This window comes from Alligator sinensis, unplaced genomic scaffold, assembly GCF_000455745.1.
Source record: "Alligator sinensis unplaced genomic scaffold, ASM45574v1 scaffold544_1, whole genome shotgun sequence".
NCBI classification, from domain to species: domain Eukaryota; kingdom Metazoa; phylum Chordata; order Crocodylia; family Alligatoridae; genus Alligator; species Alligator sinensis.
The window spans coordinates 3,498,548-3,520,362 of NW_005841937.1; positions in this window are offsets into that span (position 1 = coordinate 3,498,548).

A 21,815-nucleotide genomic window follows, 5' to 3' on the forward strand; every position below is an offset into this window, starting at 1 on the left:
CCCCACACACATACACATCCCTCTCCCTGAGTAGCACACCCCCATGCTCCGGCTGAGCAGCTTGTTCTAGACACAGCCCCTCCCTCCCCCAAGTCCCTTCCCTGCTCCCTCCCCCAACCCCAACAGATTTACCAGCTGGAGACAACTGTGTCAGCTGCCTGTTTAGTCTATAGCTGAATCTTTGAAGTGGCTGAATCTTTTCTGAAGCTTTTCTGAATTGATTTGAATGCTTCAAATCGATTGGGAGCTTTTAAATGGTCTTCCAATTCAATTCAGATTCGGAGATTTGGTCCCTGAATCGGGCTGAATCTACTCCAAATCAAATCAGTTACAGAAGCTTCGCACAGCCTTACCCTCTAGGTCTATTTTAAACTGGGATCCATCACTTGTAAACCAGTCTATGTGCACTAAACTTCTGTTCTATTACAGGTTTAGACTAGTTTCTGATCACTTATACTGGTTTATGCCTAATTTCTGTACCTAGCCTTACAGCAGCTTTGAGCACATGCCCTAACTCTGCTCTCAGATTTTCCAGAGCCAGAGCACCTGAGCATAATCTTGGAGCAGCACCCAAGTCATCCACATTGCTTAGGAGTGAGTCAATGGAGCTTGTTTTTCTGTGATAATCTGGTGTCCAACAAGGAAGTCATATAAACATCATTGTTCATTCCTTCAATCCTGTTTAAATCCCATTTACATTTCCTTTCTGCTCCTTATGTACCATGGAAAAGATCTCTACATCTGTGGTTAGGGGAGCAGAATGGGAAGGGAATGTAGAAGGGGTTTTTTTTTTTTTCCTTAAGTACTTTTACAATAATTGTAGTCCGTAGTTTTTATTTTAATCAAAGTATGAATAATGAAACATACCATTCTGTTATACAAAAATGATTACCTATGAAGAATTTACTCTAAATCAATTGCAAATTAAACATGGCAAGCACTCTTGTAACAGGAATGGAATAGATTAGTTTAGGGGTGCCCAAACTTTTAGCCCCCCATACCAGGATCAGAACTTCCTCCCACTCCTGTACGCTGGGATTATGCCCTGAAGAACTGTCACAGCTCCCTTCCACCCATTTGCACTGGAATTGGGTCCCGGGGACCTGGCATCATTCTCTTCTGGCCTCCCACACTGGGATTGGGCTCTGGAACCTAGCACCACCCCTACCCGGTCCTGAGTGCTGGGATTAGGCACCTGACCCAACATGTAGGGCCCAGGACTCACCATGGGCATGGAAATTTGGCAGCAGGAGAACTATTCCACTGCTTCGTTGCTGCCAGATTTCTGACCCATGGGGAACCACAAGGGCTGGATGACATAAAACTGCAGGCCAGATCTGTCCTGTGGCCCTGGAGTTGAGCACCCCTGAATTTGAATTTATGCATCTAGTTTTGTATCTTGTCTTTGGCAGTAATGATGCCAGATTCTTGACATTATAGACACACAGCATAGATGTATCATCAGAAATAGAGTAAACATAAAAATGCACCCTGTCTACCTAAAGCTATATCAGCAAAAGGGAAGGAAATAATTTTGTATTTTAAAACACAAGAACATTTCTTCAACATCTAGAAAATGTCTTATATTCATGTATGTTCATGATTTTGATTCATCCTGATGTTCCATGAAATGAAACCTGCTCTGCTTTAGACTTCTCTGAGAAAAAACATACTACAATATGGCAATAGGAGTGCCACTGAAAAAGGTTAAGTTAAAAGTATATGTTACACCTATAATGAATTCCGAATTTTTTCCACAGAACTTCACTATAAATGGAGTTTCACTATACCTGGAATTGCAATTTGCACATTATAAAGCACTGAAACAATTTGGGACTCTTATTCCCCATCACTAAAATAAGCTATAAATGGAGTGTCACCATAAATAGAGGAGTCTATAAAGGGAGTGCTAATTAGATGGCCAGATAGAGTCAAATAGGACAAGCTTCTTATGAAATGTTCACATTTTAATATAATAGATAATCTGATGTCCTATCTGGCATAACCAAATGATAAATAATAACAACATACTAACTATGAAATAATAATTATAAACCATCCTTCTGGTGTTTCTATATGCACTACACAAATCAAGCAAGGGCAATTTTTTTTCTGTTTTTTTGTTTCTTTTTTGATATGTAAATGTATTAACAATGCTAAAAAAACATTTAACAAGAAAAACAATGATGTGATTAATATCCTATGGCTAAACATTTTAGCATCAAGTTATGTTGAAAATGTGTGTTTAACTCCTGTCTGTGCTGCAATATTAAAGAGTACATTTAAAAGTGATAGAGATGGAAAAACACCTGATAAAACTTTCAGGAAATAAACTCATCTAGAAAAATCATTAGATAGGTGTGTTCTTGATATAGGAGGCTGTTTGGATATAATGTCAAAAAGAAATACCAATACACTTTGCTAGCTTTTTAAAAATCTTGTGTATCTAAATACATTTCCAGTTTTGACCTGGGTGTTAAATGGAGGATAATTTCCTGGAAATTTAAATTTACTTAGGTACTTGAAATGTATTCAGGTTCATGCCCTTGATAATTAGCAATTAATGAATAATCTTAAAAGAACCAGTAGAAAAATAGCTGGAAAGCAAAGAAGAAAATGAGCCTAATAAATTCATTAACTTATGAGTTTCCTGTTTCCTGGTTCACTAGATCTGACAATTTTGATTTTTATGGGCACCATCCCTTGAAAACAATCTCCCTACCCCCACCCCCAACAGCCAAATAAGCTTTAGGGATATTTTAATACATATGCTTATATTATGAAACAAGTTACAATGAATTGGTGATAAAATAAATAGTATGTTATATCTTTTTTGATAGAATGGATACAGCGAGTTCTCATTATAACCATATTTAAGTATATGTATACAAAGACCTCTCAGAGGGATCATAAACTGGATAAAGTTCTACACGGAAGAAATTAGATACCTCTTCTTGTATGATAACAAGATCTTAAATCCTTTGAGGTTCTGTTTAACAAATTCATGTCTGTATGAGTTTCTAAGTGAAAACTCTTGAAACGTAAGAGCTATGACACATAGATAATGCTGAACTTTGTGTTCCTGTCTATATTTTATTCTGTTATTTAGTACCAGACTAACTCTTTAACTCCAGGATCTATAATAATCCCCATTCCAAATTTCACAACTTACATTTCAACTCCTGTGTTCAACTTAGGTCTCATGTTTACCACCTTTACATTCTGACTCCCTGCCCCTGTTAACTCTTTGCCTATGTTTGTGTACACTGTCATAAAGGAGGAGTAAAAATGCAATTATATGGACATAATTGCTCATCAATGTGAGGTAAGCATGTTCAGACCTATATGTGTTTGAGTTGAGTGAATTTTCTTATGCCTCCTATGTATTAATATCTTTTAATATGCTTACTGGGTGCCTGTACATGTGAGGGAGGTCTTCTCGGATGTGTTCTAATTATAACACACAAGCAGCTTCACTGTCATGTGTATTCAGCATCCCACACATTTCAAAATGGCTGCAGGGGTGCTTTAACTAAAGCTCATCAAACAAACTTTAGTTAAAGTATCCGCATCACTAATATGAAGCATGGGGCACTGAATACACAAGACACTGGGTGTTTTAACTATAAAGGCTTCTGAGGGCTGCTCTAATTAAAATCCCCCCCTTCCCTACCCCGGAGCATGTGTATAGACACTCACTGTCACCTCACAAATATTTTGTTTATATGAGGTAGTAGTGTTGGAGTAATGTTATAGCTGTGATGGTCTGGGAAATATGTGAAAGGCAAGTATTTCTGTGGGTAATATCTTTTATTAGACCAATTGCACAATTGGGATAATTTTAGGCAAGCTTTTGAATGTAAGGCTTTCTTTTCAATTGCTCAGAAGAAAGCCCTACATTCAAACTTATTTAAAATTTCTTCAGCTGTACAGTTGATCCAATAAAAAATATCACTACAAAATTCTAACCTTTTTTCCATACAAAAATTTTTGTACCGTTCTTATGTCCAAAAATGTATTTATAACTTTTGTTCACCTTACCTATTATAATCTCTGCCCTATTAGTGTTTCTTAAACTTCTAATATACAGTCTTTTAGGGCATGTGTACACGAGACATGTTAATGTGCATTAGCCTAATTTAATGCACATTACCAGCATGTGTCTACACGTGCATGCCTTTCATGACAATTAAAAATGGCAAAATTAGTCTATTCATGCCTAAATTTGATATATGAAAATGCGGGTATCAAATTTAGGCATGATTAGTTAAAGTGCTATAACTCATGTGTAGATGTGACCCAGCACTAACTTTAGTGTTAGGCCTGCCCAGCCACTAGCGGCACATGGCAGGGCTGCAGGGACTTGGCACTAACTTTGAAGTCAAGTACACTAAACTTTAGTGCTAAGTCACTGCACGTGTAGGCATGTGCCGAAAATTGCTTAATGTACATTAGCTTAATTAATATGCATTAAATTTAGCTGTGCTTAAATACACATGTAGACATGCCCTTAGTATGCTAGTTCCTTACTAGTCAGTCTTCTCCAAAATTGGATTTTTGTTACAACAGAAAGGCTAATTGTGTGATACGTTGTAAAATATAGTCTAATGGTATTTGTATATATAGTATAGTGGAATATAAGGTGAAGACTTTTATTATACATGTGTATCATAAAATGCTTTCCCAAATTAAATATAGCTAAAATGTTCAAATGTTGAAGCCAGTTAGGCTCCTTTCCATATTTAAACTAATTTGAACAGTTTTAATGGAAGTACTAGATATTCTCCACCACAGAAAACCAGGCCACTTTTATTTAGAAGCGTAAATAAAATAGGCATTTATAAGCCTACCTTTGGGGATCAAGCTTTGAAACATTTGGCAAGTATTTATGCTTTTAATTTAATTTCTAATAGGAAAAACCCATAACTCTAATGGATGTGGCTAGGTAGAGGAAACTACTTAAAGCAATTTCTGCAGCAGAGACTATATAACTGAGTTACTTTAATGTGAATCAGTGTATGAGACACGATCCAAATCCAGTGGTTCAAAAATGTATAGCTAACATTTTTCCCATTGTTATGATTTTGTATACCTGTAGGTCCCCTCATGGATTACAAAAAGCATCCAGATCTTGAAAGAAAGCTGTCATTATATTTCTCTTTCAGTTTTGCAGCCTTCAAGAGCTTGATTTTGATTTCAAGTGAAATAATGAACATTGTCAGAAATTTCCACTTCTAGAAATGAATAATACCTGTTTATACCCTAAGTCAGGGATGCTCAACCTCTGACCTGTGGGCCAGATCCAGCCCCTGGTGCCATGTCATCTGGCTTGCAGGGCTCCCCGTGGATCTGTGAGGAGTTCTACAGGCTGTATCCCTGCATGCTAAATTGGAATAACAGGACAGCACAGGCTCTGATTCGAGCATACGGAGGCTGAGCTGGGGCAGTGCAGGGCCCCCAAAGCCCAATCCTAGCTGGGTGGAGGCAACAGGGGTCCCTGGAGCCCAATCTCAGACAGGTGGAGGCAGAGCAGGGCCCTGGGTTTCAATTCTGGCACAGGGCCCAATCTGGCCCAAGGAGTAGCCTTGTACCATTCATCTCTCCTATGGGACCAAAACTGTGAGCACCACATCCCAAAAGCACAGATCCCAGGACTACACTAAAATCAAACACTTTATTGTGCAGTTCCACCAGTTTGAAAATAACTATCAGTTCTGTCCAAAGTCCCTGTTTTTGAAGTAGGAAATATCTCTGGAGTAGGTAGAATTTGTCCGCTTGGTGAAACTGTTTAAGTAGATTCACTTACAAAAAGCAAAACTTGCACCACACAGGGTGCATCAACATGAGACATATATTGTGGAGATGTCTAATTAGCTCTGCAGTAAACATCTCACCATCTACACATGCACCCCTGCTGGACTCAGGAAACTAATAAACTTTGCAACAGGGTAGTACTTGTGAATATAAGTACCTACCATGGAGTTTTTTTGTGTGCACTAGCACATGTGTAGATGCTGGCCCAGTTGGCTGAGGCATGGGAGTGCTTTAGTGCCAGCTAGCCCCATGCTGAGGGATCCTCATGCCCCAGCCAGCCCCTCTGCAGCACAGTGGGCCCATTCGGAGCAGCCCCAAACCAACAGGCTGACACTCCCCAGACTCCCTGCCAGCCAAAGCTGCTCCAACCCGGCTCAATGTGCTGCAGTCCAGGCACACGTGTAAACAGAGCTCACAGGAGCAATCAACTCTGGAACAATAAGCTTCCCCTTAATAGAACATGTATTGGCATGTGCACACTAATGGCACTTGTAGATGAGCCCATAGATTCTGAAGATATCTTTAAAAAGGCAGTTCTCCTGTTACTCACCTAAATATTATTCAAATAATTTGTTAGCATTTTTAGTATGTGTGTGCCCATTTAAACAAGAGCCTATTAAAGAAACAGACCTATTAAATAACCACATCTTCAGTGAAGTGAAGCCAGCAAACCCAGAAACAACCCAGCCTTTTTTATGTGAACACCTGACCAAAAATTACACTTGCAATGCCTGAAAGGTAAAATATAAGAGAAAGTGGATCCAATGAGTAAGATGCATGTAAAAGAAAAGACAACAGTCTGTTTTAGAAGTGCCAAAGGAAAATACATTTCAGAACGACACTTTAAATGAAAAGGTATCTTGTTCAAAGAATAAAATGGGAATTGAAATCATACTGGCTGTGTCTACACAAGATGCTTACTAAGCCATTCAGGAGTAGCTCATTACTACTGCACAGTAGCTTGTTACTACTGAGCAGTAGCATCGTGGGGCATGAACCATGATACGACGCTACTGCACAGTAGTAACAAGCTACTAAGCGGTGTGGGACACTACCGCACAGTAACACCAGTTACTGAGCAGCCATTTAGTGCTTGGGTATGCAAGTACTAAATGACTGTGTAGTGACAACTGCACAGGAAGCATCTGGTGTAGAAGTAGCCACTGAGTACTTGGATTCTAGTTTGTTCAAATACTATCCTGATTTACACCTTTGCAGTCCTAAGCAGACTCACCACCAGCACAAATTATATAAAATTCACACTGCATCCTACTTAGCAAGACACTTTACACAGAATAAAACTGCCTAGGGTTACTCAAAGTGTTTACAATCTAAATTAAGCCAAAATGGAGCATGAACATAACAAACAAACGAGGGGGTAGGAAATTAGAAACAAGAGGTAAAGTAAATAAAAATAAAGAACCAGATCTCCAGCTGGTGGAAATTAGTGCAGCTCCATTGAAGCCAGTGCAATTATATCAATTACACCAGCTGAGCAACTAGTACATTATTTTTATTTATTTTACCCTTTGTTAGTTGGCTTCACTGGAGCTGTGTCAGTGTCAGCCAATGTGCATCATGTTACACAGTGAATTGGTTCTTTCAGATTTGTAAACAGGGACTGAGGTGGACAAGAAAGTGGAAGAGGAATGGACAGCAGAGGTATACACATGGGTGATGGAAAACTAAGCGAATAGATCTTGAGAAAGTAATTGGGGTGGGGAAGAAAGAGATAGTTGGTGAACATTGCAAGGAAGGTTGCTTTAGGATTATGGATGATCTGAATGGGAGAAGGGGGAAGAGCTGAACAAGAATATGATTGTGCAATATGTAAATGAGTGTGAAGTTTGTTCCAGTTTGCTCAAAAAGATAGAAAATATTGATTGTTTTTCTTTGCCAGCAGCTGTTCTATATTTAGCTATGGGAGTAGAATCTACACTTTTTATCAGTCTTTTGAGTAAGCTTTTTTTGTGGTTGTTGTTGTTTATTTCCATATCAACCTAAAAAATAAAGCTGTCCAAATCTCCAACCAAGTCCTATTTTTATACAATGTATTTGGAGTATAAAGCAATGCCCAGCAATTCAGAAGGACTTGACCTATGATTAAGCTATTGCTTAGGTCATACCTACTTCTACATATATCTATAACTAAATAAAAATATACAGTAGGTGAACATTATTTTGTTTGCAGAGTTAACTCATTTGAAACTGAGAAAAAGTTGGAAGTCAAATTGTCTTTGCAGATTTAATATGCTTCCCAGCTGCATGGACATTGTGATTCTGTTTCTAGACATCTGATATTTTTTTCTACAAAATACCTGCCTCATTCATACAGAGATGGTGTATAAAGAAGGCTGCTGTTACCTGTGTCATTTTAGTTTCATAATTCAATATCTGGCTTTGCCTTATCTACTGGACAATTATTCAAAACCTGTATTCATATCCATTATTCAATATGGAATGATTAATTTCTTCCAAGTCTTCCAAGGGTATTTTATTACTTCAGTACCAGGGTCTCTGAAAAATATGTATGAATTTATGCCCATATACCCCAGTAAAATAAGACTTATTATCTTCATTTTACAGATGAGGAAGACTGAGATAGAGACTTGCTTGAAGCCACACCAAACCCAGGATGGACTTTCATTCAGTGACATGTTCCTTTTTCAAGAGCACTTTTTCTTGTAGTCAGCTATTGACTCTGTACAGCTACTGTTAAACTCATTTGAAGTTAGGAATGCACAGTGCATATAAGCTGCCTTGGAAAATGAGGAATGCACAATTGCTGGCTAACATCATTTAAGTGACTTTCTAGAATCCTTCAGAAAGATGGACCTGAGTTCTTCTTTGTGGGTTTCACCAACCTTGATTTCCATAACCATATCCTTTCTTTACTTCTAATTCTCTTCTTCACTCTTCCCAAACATTCTGACTCTGAAGCAAAGGAAGTATGGATTCTACAAAAACCCTTATTCACTACATGGCACTGATTTATCCTTGAGTATCACCTAGAGTAGGTTAACAAGGAAGGGGTCCTGGATAAAAACAATCTGTGTGCTCAGCTAAACATTGTGGTATGATGCATGTATACAAAAACATCAAATTATGGTATTACCAGTTATTTTAATACTAACATTTTTAATACCATTTATTTGTATGTAATTGTCTAATTTTTGTATCTCCACTAAGGACTATCATCAGGATTTAAAAGATCATGAATATTGCAGCATAGATTGCTACCAGTTGAACTGCCAGACTAATTCAAGCACCCAGAGCATCATGTGGTATCAGTGTCCCCCACACTGAAAAATGGTGACACGGGCACTTTAACTAAAGCTCATTGAATGAACTTTAGTGAAAGCACCCCCACCACCATTTTGCAGCACGGGGGAACTGATACACATTATGCTGGAGTCTGCTGGAGCATGGTAATTACTATGCTCTAGCAGACTCAGTTGATCGAGTCGGCTCCAACATTGTAATTACAGCATATTGGAGCAGCTTTCTTGTACATGTTTAAGCACCCTTAGAGTCTTGGTGTGTTTGGGGAGCTCAGTCCAACCATCTCAACCTCCTCGCTCCCTGCTTCCAAGAACATGGATAGGCTGTTGTGGTCGTATGCCGTTACTGAAAGGACCCCAATCCAGCTCTGAAGTTTTCCTCCCTCCTCTTGCAGCAGACCTATATATATATATATATATATAGGATATATATATATATAGGATATATATACAGTGTACATATGTTTATATCCATGTTCCTTTCCTTTGTGATAAGTTAATGTAAATAAATGTGTATATAGTTAAGTCCCCTGACTGTCCTGGCCTGGATCTATAGGGACATAGGGAAACTGAGCGGTCTGCAGTTCCCCCACAGCATACCTGCTAACAATCCCCTTCAGTTGGAGAAGGGGAGTATATACCTGAGTTACCTGGGCTACATAAAGATAGAAACTATTAGACAACCCAGAAATAGCCAGCTCCTGCTATAGAATAGCACAATATCACTGAAGCTATGTGGTCAGTCATACTACTCTTTTCTACCATACAGAATCTGACAAAGATGCACCTTACATTATATCACATCATGAGCTGGTAAGAAGCACTAAAAATGTGAAACAATCCTACAAAAGCTGAACAAGAATATTTAACTGTTAATTTAACTTAATGATTTATCAATTCCTTGCATAATTGCATCTATGCTTACATTACTACTGGGCTTTTGTTCCAGGCCTTGGCCTTATAAATATGTAGAACAGTGTTGTGTAATATTTAACCACTTATTTAAAAATAAGAATATTTTAAAAATACCTTACTAAATAGCATCTCTTTATTATCAAATATAATTTTAAGTGTCCAGTATGAGTTTGAAATTGGACTCATTCATGGTTTTATTTCTTCTTTACCCTATGAATTATTTCTTTTTCATTTGAAAGAGAGATTTATAAACTATTTTGATTTGTTCTGTAAAACAAATATCACTGTAATTTGTACACAGCTTTGTTATATCAAAAGAATTTCCTGTAGACAACAACTCTGATTTGATTACACATCTGGTAATCAGTTTAATTACATATAATGATAAATAACAGGCCTCACTCATGATGATTATCTGGATAACCTACCAGCAGCTTTAAAAAGGTGTTTAATTCATGAAATATGTAAACAAGTCCTTGAGTTTTATTTAAAACACATGGATTTCAGTAATGTTAGAGTTTTCAACAGTGTAGACATCTAATTGTATGTGATATATGTTAAAAAAGGAACATAACTGTGGCTGTAAAGCAGGTGGAGGCCTTTTTCATGTTTGACTTGCAATCCAGGGGGGGTACATTGAGCAAAATCAGAGGTCTTAGTGAAGACTGAAGTAAAAGACAGAGAGAGGGGATTGGGGAAGGGGTCCCAAGAGAAAGATCAGAAATGAAAAGTGAAAGCTATGATCTGATGATTATTATTCTATATGTCCTTTTACTTTAACTACTCTTTGAAGTTAGAAATAATCTTCCATGAATGATCAGTGACTGCATTCAGTGATTGTCTCCAGTTTCTGAAGGAGATCATCTTCCCTAGCAATGCACTGTGACAAAATACCCAGTGGGAGAATGTTTCTGAGGAGCTAACTGTCAACTATAATAGTTGTCTGTTTTCACCTGATGTGAAGATCAGATGCAGCCAAATAGTGAATTCCCCTAATTGTTAACATATTTCAGTAGCTGTATACTGCTCGCCAAGAATGAAACCATACCTGAGATTTAATAGAGATAAAAGGCAAGTAAGTAAATACATATCTGAAGTAAATCCTTAGGAATTGTAACAATACCAGGAGTAAACTAAAAATGGATCAAATAAGAACCAATGTGAGATCAGATCTAAAACTCAGATCCTGAAAATACATTTATACTCTAAAAAAGAAAGTGCAAGATGGCATTATATGGCTCCATTTTTATTCTCTCAGTGATTTCCTGATCAAGTTTACAAGTAAGTGCCCGCCACATAAATCAACCTGGGATACAAGAGAGTTGAGCCAGGTTTTTTGTGGCTTAAATATCATCACTTGTAATAACGATTCTGCAGATGGAACTTGTTTAAAAACTCTGACAATGATGCATGAGACAGAATAGACTCCAGCTCACATTTGAGTCACAGTCCCATTGTGACCAATAAATAAGCTGACGTGGGAAGTTGTACACTATACTATAGTGTATAATTACAGAATAGCATATTCCATCATGATAATCATTATGGTCCCAATCATAAGGAAAGTTTTTTCCTTGTATATCTGCATGCAGATCGTTTACATGTAGGCCAGTTATGCTGAAGGTTTCTTTGATCCATCTAATAAAAAGTTTTTCCTAACTCTTATCACTATGGATGCTCTTAATATTTTATAAATATCTAATCCTTCTTGGAATCCTAGTAGACTCTGGGCTTCAACTATTATCATGTGGCAATGAGAGTTTCATAAGAAAACTGCAGATTGTATAAAAACAAAGTGTTTCTTTCAGGGGTGTACTTGGTAGCCGTGTTGGTCTGAGACAAAAAGACGTACAAAAACTAAATGATACCTTTTATTAGACTAACTGGAAAATGGCAAGAAAATTGTCCTTTTTTGTAAGCTCTTGCGATCAAAGTCCCTTTGTCAGGCTTTTTCAGGGGTGTACTTCGTAACCAACACGGCTACCAGGTACACCCCAAAACATGGAAGATGCCGAATTTTAGCCGATTTTTGGACATTAAACTTCATTGCCGAACAACAAGGAAGATTTTTTGCCTCCCTGCTTGCCATCTGACACCTCCAGGGAAGGAATTCTACCTGATCAACACATCAAAATGCTACTCAACACAGCTCACAAAGACTCTCTCATGGACCCATAGGGACCGCCTTCCATCTTCAGTTCCCCCTGTGCAAAAATGAAGTTTATTTCATACCTATGGGGACTTTTTACCATCTTGTACCATCTACACTTTTCCCAGAGCCTGACAAAGGGACTTTGATCCCGAGAGCTTGCAAAAAAAGGACAATTTTCTTGCCATTTTCCAGTTGGTCTAATAAAAGGTATCACTTTGGAACCAAGAGTTCTAGTTTTTTGAAAGTGTTTTCTTTTGCTTTCTTACCTATACATAATAATACTAATACTTTTCATCCCTAAATTTCTTAGTATACTTTATAAAATGTAGTCCAAATAATTCTTTGCCGAGAAAAAACGGCCAATGAATGGGGGAATTACTCAAAAAATTCCACACAGTGAAATATACTTAGTGTTGCAGATGTTTACACAGCAATTTCTTTGTTTATTGCAAGAAAGAGACTGGTCCTCAAACACTACTGATGAAGGAAGGCCCCGGTGTCTATTAGTGGAAAGTTACTTGATGGATATTTGAATCTTTGATTCCATTTAATGTAGCTGGCTACCTCTTTCTTAAATCCAGAAAGCTCCAGCTGTTTTTTGTTCTATGACTTCTTATGGGTATAACAAATAAACATTATCACGGTACCATGTTGGATTTTCCTTATAGCTCTTGGAATTTGATTTTCAGTTTAAATTTCTGCTATTTTTATTTCCCTGGTCCTGCTCAGTGAGAGAAGGGGATCATTTTTCTTTCAAGCCTCACCAATTCTGAAATAATTACTTATGTTATCAAATACGTAGGATGTTTTATATGCAGAAAAGGTCACCTTTATACATAAAATTACATATCAATATATTTTCAATAGTAATTAGTATTTTGCATTTACTTCAAGACTGATTACAGATTTAGCCATATATATTTTTTAAATATAATATTCTCTCTCAGTTGATACTAAGTTACAAAATTAACATAAACATGAAAGGAAAAGTAATGAAAAATCCATTTCCGCACGTGGATTTTTAAATGCTCATTGTTTATTACTGTGATTTCTTTAAAGATCCCTGTTCTAAGCCACACTGATGTTAGAAAGAGTGAAACACCCACCAGTAGATAAGTAGCTTTCTTCCATTTAAAAAAAGAGAATGTATATCATTTGTTCCTATTAATATAAGCAACAGCTATGTATGTAAATCCTTGTGCATAAATAAGACATAGCATAATCAAGTATGTTTTCTTGTCTTTAAAAAAAATGACCAAAACAGCCTGTCTGCCATGGGCAACATTTTAGTTTGATAATATGAGTTTATGATTATCGGAGTATCTGTATAGGGGACTTCAGGTCCTATTGGTTTATATACAGAGATATAGAAAAAACATAGTACCTGTTTATTTAACTATTTAAATATCACAATATGGTCTATATTTTTCTTATCCAAAGGCAATCATGATGCAAGAACATTATGGTTGTTAAAACTAATAATACAGTTAGTGTTAAGCCTATATTGCTGTAGCTGAGAACATGAAGAAAATGAATATATTAGTATTTTAAGAACTTTATATCTTCTGTATTTAATGTATTTTCAAACTATTGATAATCTACTTTAAACTAGATAAAATTTTGCTTAGGTTTCTCTACCTAATGTAAACAGGCTTATCTAATGGTTTTATTTATGAACTAGCCTCTTTATAAAACTACTGTTGTATCCCTATTTACTGTTCTTAAAACACGCTCTACATGGGTGGGCAAAATATTATTGAGCTACCACCATGCCAGCTGGCCACCTAAATATCTCACTGTGTGTGTTCAACTTTGTTCAGTTGCTGTATGACATGAAACAGGGCTGTGACCCCTGTGATACTCCTGCTCGTAAATGTAAGCTAGACTATAAAAACTGGTGTGATTCCATCAACAGTAGGTCCTCCAGTGAAGCATTCCTTGCTCCATTATTTACTGTACATAATCAGAAGGAAAAAAAAGCTCTCTCAAATCTAGAAGACTGAAATACATTTTGAAAAGGGCTGAAAGTTGCCGTGCTCAGCTATTAATAGAAACATTATTTTGGAACAAAACGTTTTGTTTATAATTAAATTAAAGCGTAGCTCAAGCTTCAAACTTCAGATATAGATCTAGATTTGCATTTCATGCACTCCAGTGTTTAGGGATGTTTGAATGGAGGTTTTGGTTGAGTCCATCTACATTAGTGTATTATTCTGTGAAACAAGTATTATTCCACTTTGGATTACAAAAGGGAACCGTGACCTTTATAGGACATGCACACTGCTATGATGTCTAAACATAGCAGTGTAGCAAGGGCCGGGCAAGCAGGGCACCAGCCTAGGATCTGAGTCTCAGGGGGTGCCAGAATCCTCCCCACCCAGGAGTCTTTACAAGAGCAGGGCAGCTCTGTGATGTCCCTGCCTGGCTATAGGAGCTGGGCAGGGAAGTGCTGCACCAAAAAATGTATTTAGGGGTTGGGTAAACACAATGGTGTCCCATTTCCCTGCGCCCCAATACCAGTGGAGCCTTTGCCAGAGCAATCACTGTGATTGCTCCTACATCCAATATGTACGTATGTGGCAGGGGATGGTGGGGGCAAGGAAGGAAGGAAGCAAATGGGGCACCAGCAGCAATTCCCAGGCAGCCCAGCCAGTGCACTACATCCACAGGAGCGGATGCTGCTACTGTAACCTGGGTAAGTAAGACTTCCCTTCCCCTCAACCACAGCCTCTCCCCTGGGTCTACAGTAGTCAGTATGCCCCCAGCCCCTGGGGCACTCAGTGGGCTTGTTATCCCTCTGTTTGAATATGTAACAAACATTAGGTGAATGGTTCAAATAAAAAATGACATGAGATGTAATCTTTTTTTTCTACCTATATGTTTTAGTGGTTGGCCTTAAACATGTTTTATTACCTTTGGTAACTAAAGCAATATGCACTAGGTAAAGAACGTATGGCAAATATTGAAATAATGTCTGATTATCTAAGATGAAAATCCAATGTTTTTATGCTTGACCACTAACTGTCTCCACTAATGTCACCAAGAAAGGAGAGGAAGAGGTTAATAAAATATCAAATGTGCTCTAAATTGAAAATCTAGGTTTCAGGCTGTGTGACACAGGTTACAAACTGCACACTGTAGAGTCTACATATCCATACATTTATTCTGGCAAAAGTTATTATTGGGTTAATACTGTCTGGGTTAATATTGTCTGCAGAAAATTAATTGGCAGTAAGCACTTAGGGCAAGTTTAAAAAAAAAAAAAGGTTCCATGAGAGCTTATCCTGATCCCACTGAAGCAGTTAACATGGAAAACTTTTGAAAATCCTAACCTGCTATTTACTTCAAACCAATTGACAGTCTGTGAAAAATTGTTAGTGAATTCTGGGAGTGTTTTATTTGCTTCTCCACCACATTTATTCTGTGTGATCCCAAATAAAATATGTAGCAGATAATATAAAGCTAATGCATTTAACTTATATCTGTCCAAACATTGGGTAGAAATCAAGCATGGAAAATGTCAGTGTGAAAGACTACAGGTATGATTTAAAAAAACCCCAACAATAATATATTATTTGAAAAATCAGCTTGGATTTTCATTATCTGAAACTGTAACAGATCCTTCCACAACTGCTACAAGGAAAAATTGTAATTCCCTTTTGTTCTCTTACACACCGAATCCTGAAAGATTTAAGTGAATTGAAAAAGATTATGCTGCTTACAGGAAAAACAAAACAAAAGAGTATAGATTTGAAAAAATTGTAGATGAAGGTATTTTATTGCGATTAGATTTATTCTGTACTGACTGGCCCTGTTTTAGAGCCATATCCCCTAAACGGTAATAAAAATCCATAAGAGGTTTCAGATTTTTAAAATTTGTATTTGATTCTCTAACTTGGCTGAAAAGTATGAAAATACATATAAGCAAACAGGTCTTTGTTATTTACACTCATAGGGGTAGATACACCATAGGAAGAACATATGTTTTCTACTAATAACACTCACTTTCAGCTAAACCACAAAACCTTTCACACAGTGCTAAGTTACTGGCTATTCTATGTGGTTTAACTTTTTACCTAGGTAACCTTCCCGTTATGTTTCTCACCCCTGGTAATTAGCAATTTGTTCGACCAAAAATGTTTGCTCCCATCCAATTTTTCCTTCTTCCTTCATTGTGGAGTACTCATAATACTGACTCGGTGTCTAAGAACTAGGTAGGTAATGAGGTACATTATGTTATGCACTTCCAAGAAAGAATATGTAGAAAAGCTATATCCATGCAAATTATGTTGGGCAAAAGTTTGCTCCCAGATCCATAAAATCAAACATGGTGAAAGAATATTGGATGGAATGTTCTCAGATCTGGAAGGTTTGGGGGTTTTTTTTTCTGATATACATAACCTGGATGATTTTCTTGTTTCTTTCGTACTGTAGTTTTTGGAACATTTAATATTCTCTCAGCTGTACTATACAATAAAAACTACGAAGACGTCATCTTTTGATAAGCATTCCTAGTACTATAAATATTTCCTTTTTTACATTCAAGGAAGAGCTCAGAAGTGTGCTAAGTAATGCTGCTAAGAATAAGGGAGGTACTTTTAAGTGCTATGGACTAGATTTTCGGACTGTGGAGTGTGGATATTTTTCTTATTTACACCAGCATAAAACTCAGGTATGGTTACATACTGCCAAAACTGGAACAATAGAGTAGATAAACTGCTACCCAAGGAGTTTTCACCATCAGTAGTTTTGCTGCTGCAAAGATATAAATCTGTATGAGGTGTGTGTTTTTTTGCCTTTCGTGATGAATTTCTTTACATAGTAAAGTTTTCCATGGTAAGTGCTCTTAAAAAATCCTTAATGGCATCTAAAAATGTGTAAGCTATTTTAGAAGAAAGCATGTTCTCTTCCTTATTTCACTCCATTACTGTATGCTTTTCATGAGAGTGATAGAACATAAAGCTCCTATTCTCTGACTAATAATCACACTCAATGTCACTTATAAAGCACTTGAAAGTTTACTGAGCCAGGAACTATTTTACTGAATTGCTCCCAAAACTATACATTTCCTGTTTTTTTTATTTCCACCCCTCCTCCTCCTTCCAGGGAAAACATGAGACCTGCCACAATGAGGTAATTTCTAACAGCACTTTGTATCACCCATTTGTCTCTGTTGCTGTTCTTAATTTGCTTTAAATCACGAGGATCTAATTCTGTTTTGTACCTGACACATGCACTATTTGGTTTATGTCGCTTGAGTGCCAGTTTTGGGTAAAGTCAATCATGTGACATTACAAAAGATTTTGTTGATTTGTACTCATTTTCTAATAGTTAATTCATACTTATATACCAGTAACACATTTCTCATCTGGTTCTGTTTTCAGTCTGTTTTCAAAGAAAAGTCCACATCCCAATCAGCTATGGTGATTTTCAATGTTAGAAACTGGTTCTCATTTACTGCAGCATTTTAAGATTGATGAAACCTATTCATGAAAGCCAGGGTCTTTGGAAAGTGCTAATCACATCTTTATGCCTGAATTTGACCTTAGAATCTGAATAAAATTGAATAAGATGAAAATAAAATTGTTATTAAAATATCTCTTTTCTCTGCGTTATTTACCAGAGCATGGAGGCAAGGCTAATTAAATTCAGAATTATTTCAGAATTCAAAAGTAGTGTTGTTCTTGCAACCCAATGTCTTTGAGCAAAATCCAGGCCTGGTGTCAAACAGAGGAAGTCTATTTGAATAAACCAGATTAAAATTGGTAAATGTCTTAATGTTCTGCTAATTACTTAGGTGAAATCCTGCCTTACTGAAGTCCATGCCAAAATTCCCAATCATTTTGATGGTGATGCTCCTTCTTTTTATGTAAATTATTCTTTTTTTTTTTAAATCACTACATTATCCAATACAGATTGAGAGTACACACTGATCCAATACACATTGGGCCACTTCACTCTATTACATGTCCTTTCTCTATCTGGCAGCTAAACCCACATTTTGTCTTTTCCAGAAATCTCATTTTTTTACCCTGTATTTGATACATTACTTGACAATTCTCTTTTGCAAAACTGCTATAGAGAAAAGACTATCACTTATCTACTCTCTTATTCTTAAGGTTGCTACTGTTTTGCTACATCCTATGCCAATCTAACTGCTGTGTAGTTTGCCATTCGTGGTTTTATTTCAAAATTGCTATTATGTTTTGAAATACCCTTGTATGTCAAGTTTGAGGAGTAGCCTGAGATTCTTTGAGATGGAGCATCATATACATTTCAGAGTTCTATCAATGTCCTCATTATTCTTACTGCTGTTTCTGTTTTAGCCAAATCTCAAGACAAAATCCTTACTGTAGTTATTGATATTTATTGCCTAAGTAAGACTTGAGCAAAGACTTAAGATTTTTATATCACTGATCTTGATACTACATATTATGTTAAAAAATACAAACTTAAAAGTAAAAATAAATATACAGCTGAAGGCACAGTTATGTACTACAACTGTGCAATTTGTGTAAACACCATTTATAAGTGCTGGTTGTCTATGATGAATAAGAGAGCCAAAGTAGATAGAGTGGTTCATTCCCTTTTCAAACATAACAATTAAAACATTTTAGGAGCTTCTTTCATTATTGATTGGGTTAATTAATCTGAATTAAAGGGTCAACTCAGTAGTTATTGATAATGGATATAGCACAAGTGATAATGAAGAAGGGTTCTACTCTTTTTTTAAACACAGGGCTTAGTGCTGGACTTGGAAAAGGAGGTTTATCAGGAATTTAAGGAAGTGTACATACTATGGGAGATTGTATAGAATCATGTATTTCTTTTTGGACCTCACAAGTTTTGCAGAGACACAGATTTAATAAACACACCATTTTACAGCTCTGTGAGGAACTTACAGGGGATTTAGGAAGTCAAACTCTCGGGACCCTTGCTTTGACTGTGGTGGTAAAAGTAACATCTGCCACAGGCATTTTAACAACAGACAGTTCAAATCACTCTTTAAAACTACACTAGGAGACTTGACAGACAAAAAACCATCCTACTCCTAGTTACAGAACTTATGTATCATGGCTGAACTAAACCTTAGCTCAAAGAAATTTAGCTTTTTAATTTTACCTTTCTCAAATTATAATTTTATTATAGTTTTACAGTTGCTTATTCAAAATAATAGCACGCAAATAAAAATAAAATCAGTTAGAAAAATAGTACAATAATTCCCTCAGATTAATATCAGAAAGAAGCTTTTTTCCTCATTCAGAGAGGAGACTAACTTAGAGCTTTGTAACATATGCTTTTGAGTATGATTCTTCCCCACCCAGTCACATTTACCAGTATCAAATTCAAGGACCACATGTAAAGACTTAAGAACAAGGACTCTACAACTGGCTTTCCAGTGAGCAGTCCTTGTTGATTTAATTGGGATTTATCACTACATAAGATCCTGATCAGCCTTTGGCAGAGCTTGAATCTTAGACCAAACGCTTTTTCAGTTAAAGCCTTTACCACGGTTAAAACTAGTTCTGTGTCAAGGACAGACACATATAAAGAGAAAACGGGTAGGGAAACCAAGGAACAGCTAACTCAACTTGACCAGTCTGCTCAGTCAGATTCCTCTCTTGCTCTCATTCTCCCTTGGACCCTCTTGGGCATCTGTCTGTACAGCTGCTCTCCCAAGTATAGACAGGCCAGCAGATTTCTGTTAATCCTTCATATTCACACAAATCTATTTTTTCTTCATTCAGAATGCCAGGAATTTATTAACAATTGGATAATTATTTTAGCCAAATATTTTCAGTTTACAATTGCAAAAAAATTGTATAAATTCTGGGCCGCAAAATTTATTTCCCTGAAGGCAAATTTGAAAGTAACTCTCAGAGAAAACAGTTGGAAAACAAAGCCAAACAAATAAAATATAGAAGCAATTTAAGGAACATTATAAGCTTTGTTGATTACCTCACTCTATCGAAACAATAGCTCTCAGGGTCACATTTTGTATGCATTGTCTGTATGTCAACACATGGACCTTGTAAAATAAGCAAAGGCAATGTTATTAGAACAACAAAAATGTCCTTTCCACCTTCTTTTGGCCTGTATTCTTTACAGACAAGTGCAGCCCTATCAAATGGCTTGACACTGGCTGGCTGGAATTTCATGAAATGTGAGGGTGATAGACACCAAAATTAGCACCTAGTTTTCTTTTTGCCTCATAAGTCCATTGCTCAGTAAATCTTACTCTGGTTCCTGATAATAATGAATTGAATTCGAGTAATAGATGTATTTACCTTTTAGGCTTTTACCACAGTGGACCATTCCCATGGAGAGAATATTTCTGTTCCTTTCCAAAGGAAGTGTAATGACAGCTGGCTCTATCACCCCAGATCTCAAAGAAGTTTTTCATCCTAAAGCCCATATGTGATTGTCTTGCTTTATCAAGAAGACAAATAGTTCAGATCAAAAGGCCTCTAATAATTTGTTATTTGGTTAAATATGTGCAGATGGGTACCTACCAGATTTAAGAAAAGTGTTTCCAAACTCCAAGTCTAATTAAGCATCTAGGGTTAAACCTAATAAGAAGATGCCCTTCTGATGGAATATAGATCCTTGTATTGGATGCCAAGCCACAGGAAAGTAGGGCTGGAAGGGATCTCACAAGGTTATTGTGATAGGGGCAATGCCCTGAAGGAAAACTCACCTCAAAGGGAAGAGCTCTGGAGCCAGCAGGATGCGATGGAAAACCAGATGTTTGGCAGAAGCAAAACTGCAGTGGAGAAAAATGCTGCAGCAATGAAAGCGGGGGGGTGGGGGGGGGAGAAAAAAAAAACACAACAGGTCCAGGAAAAGCTGTGGTCAGCTCCAGCCCTGGCATGGACTTGTTTTGTGGCAGTGTGCCAGTGCCAATTTGCCACCCGGCCTCTTATGGTAGAGATAAACTCTCCACTGGGAGTGGAGTCGAGGGGACCAGAAGGGAGGCTTCCAGTGAAGCCAGAAGATCCCCAAGGAGGAAGGAGCTCCAGGGAGGAGCAGTGGTGGCTGCGCCAGGAGGGGAGACACAAAGAAGGCAAAAGCCCACAAGGGCTAAGGTACATACCTGAAGAGGAAGTATGGATACCAGATGCCTCCAGATTGGATTGGATGGCCAAGGACCCTGCAAAGGGAAAAGAGAGCTGGGAGTCTGGACCAAAATAACTACGTAACAGAGAAACAAGGATGTCACTTGTAACAAGGTAACCTGGGGATAACAAGGACCACAAGCAAATCTTTGCTATGGCAGGGAGCTCAGGCCAAATGAGGTCCATACCTTATTTTCCTTTAAAGTCAAAAGAACCAAGACAAAAAAAATTATGACCATAGCTCACCTTAGAGGTGAGCAGAATATAACATCTTAAAGTTGGCATAAGGCGGGGTGTAGGGGAGGCAAAGCTTCTGTACCTGCCTCTGCTCTAGCAGGTGCTCCCGCGCCGCCCTTGCCCGGTCCCTTAATTTTATGGACCCCGGGCTTACAGATGGGCCCCGAAGGCTACCTCTGTTGAGGTCGGGAGGACCCCTGAACTCGTCTGCCACGACTTTGAATGTAATCTCAGTGGGGGGTCCTCCCTTGGGGTAGCCACCAGAGTTGCCACGGTCCCTAGCGGGTGGTCTTTGGGGGC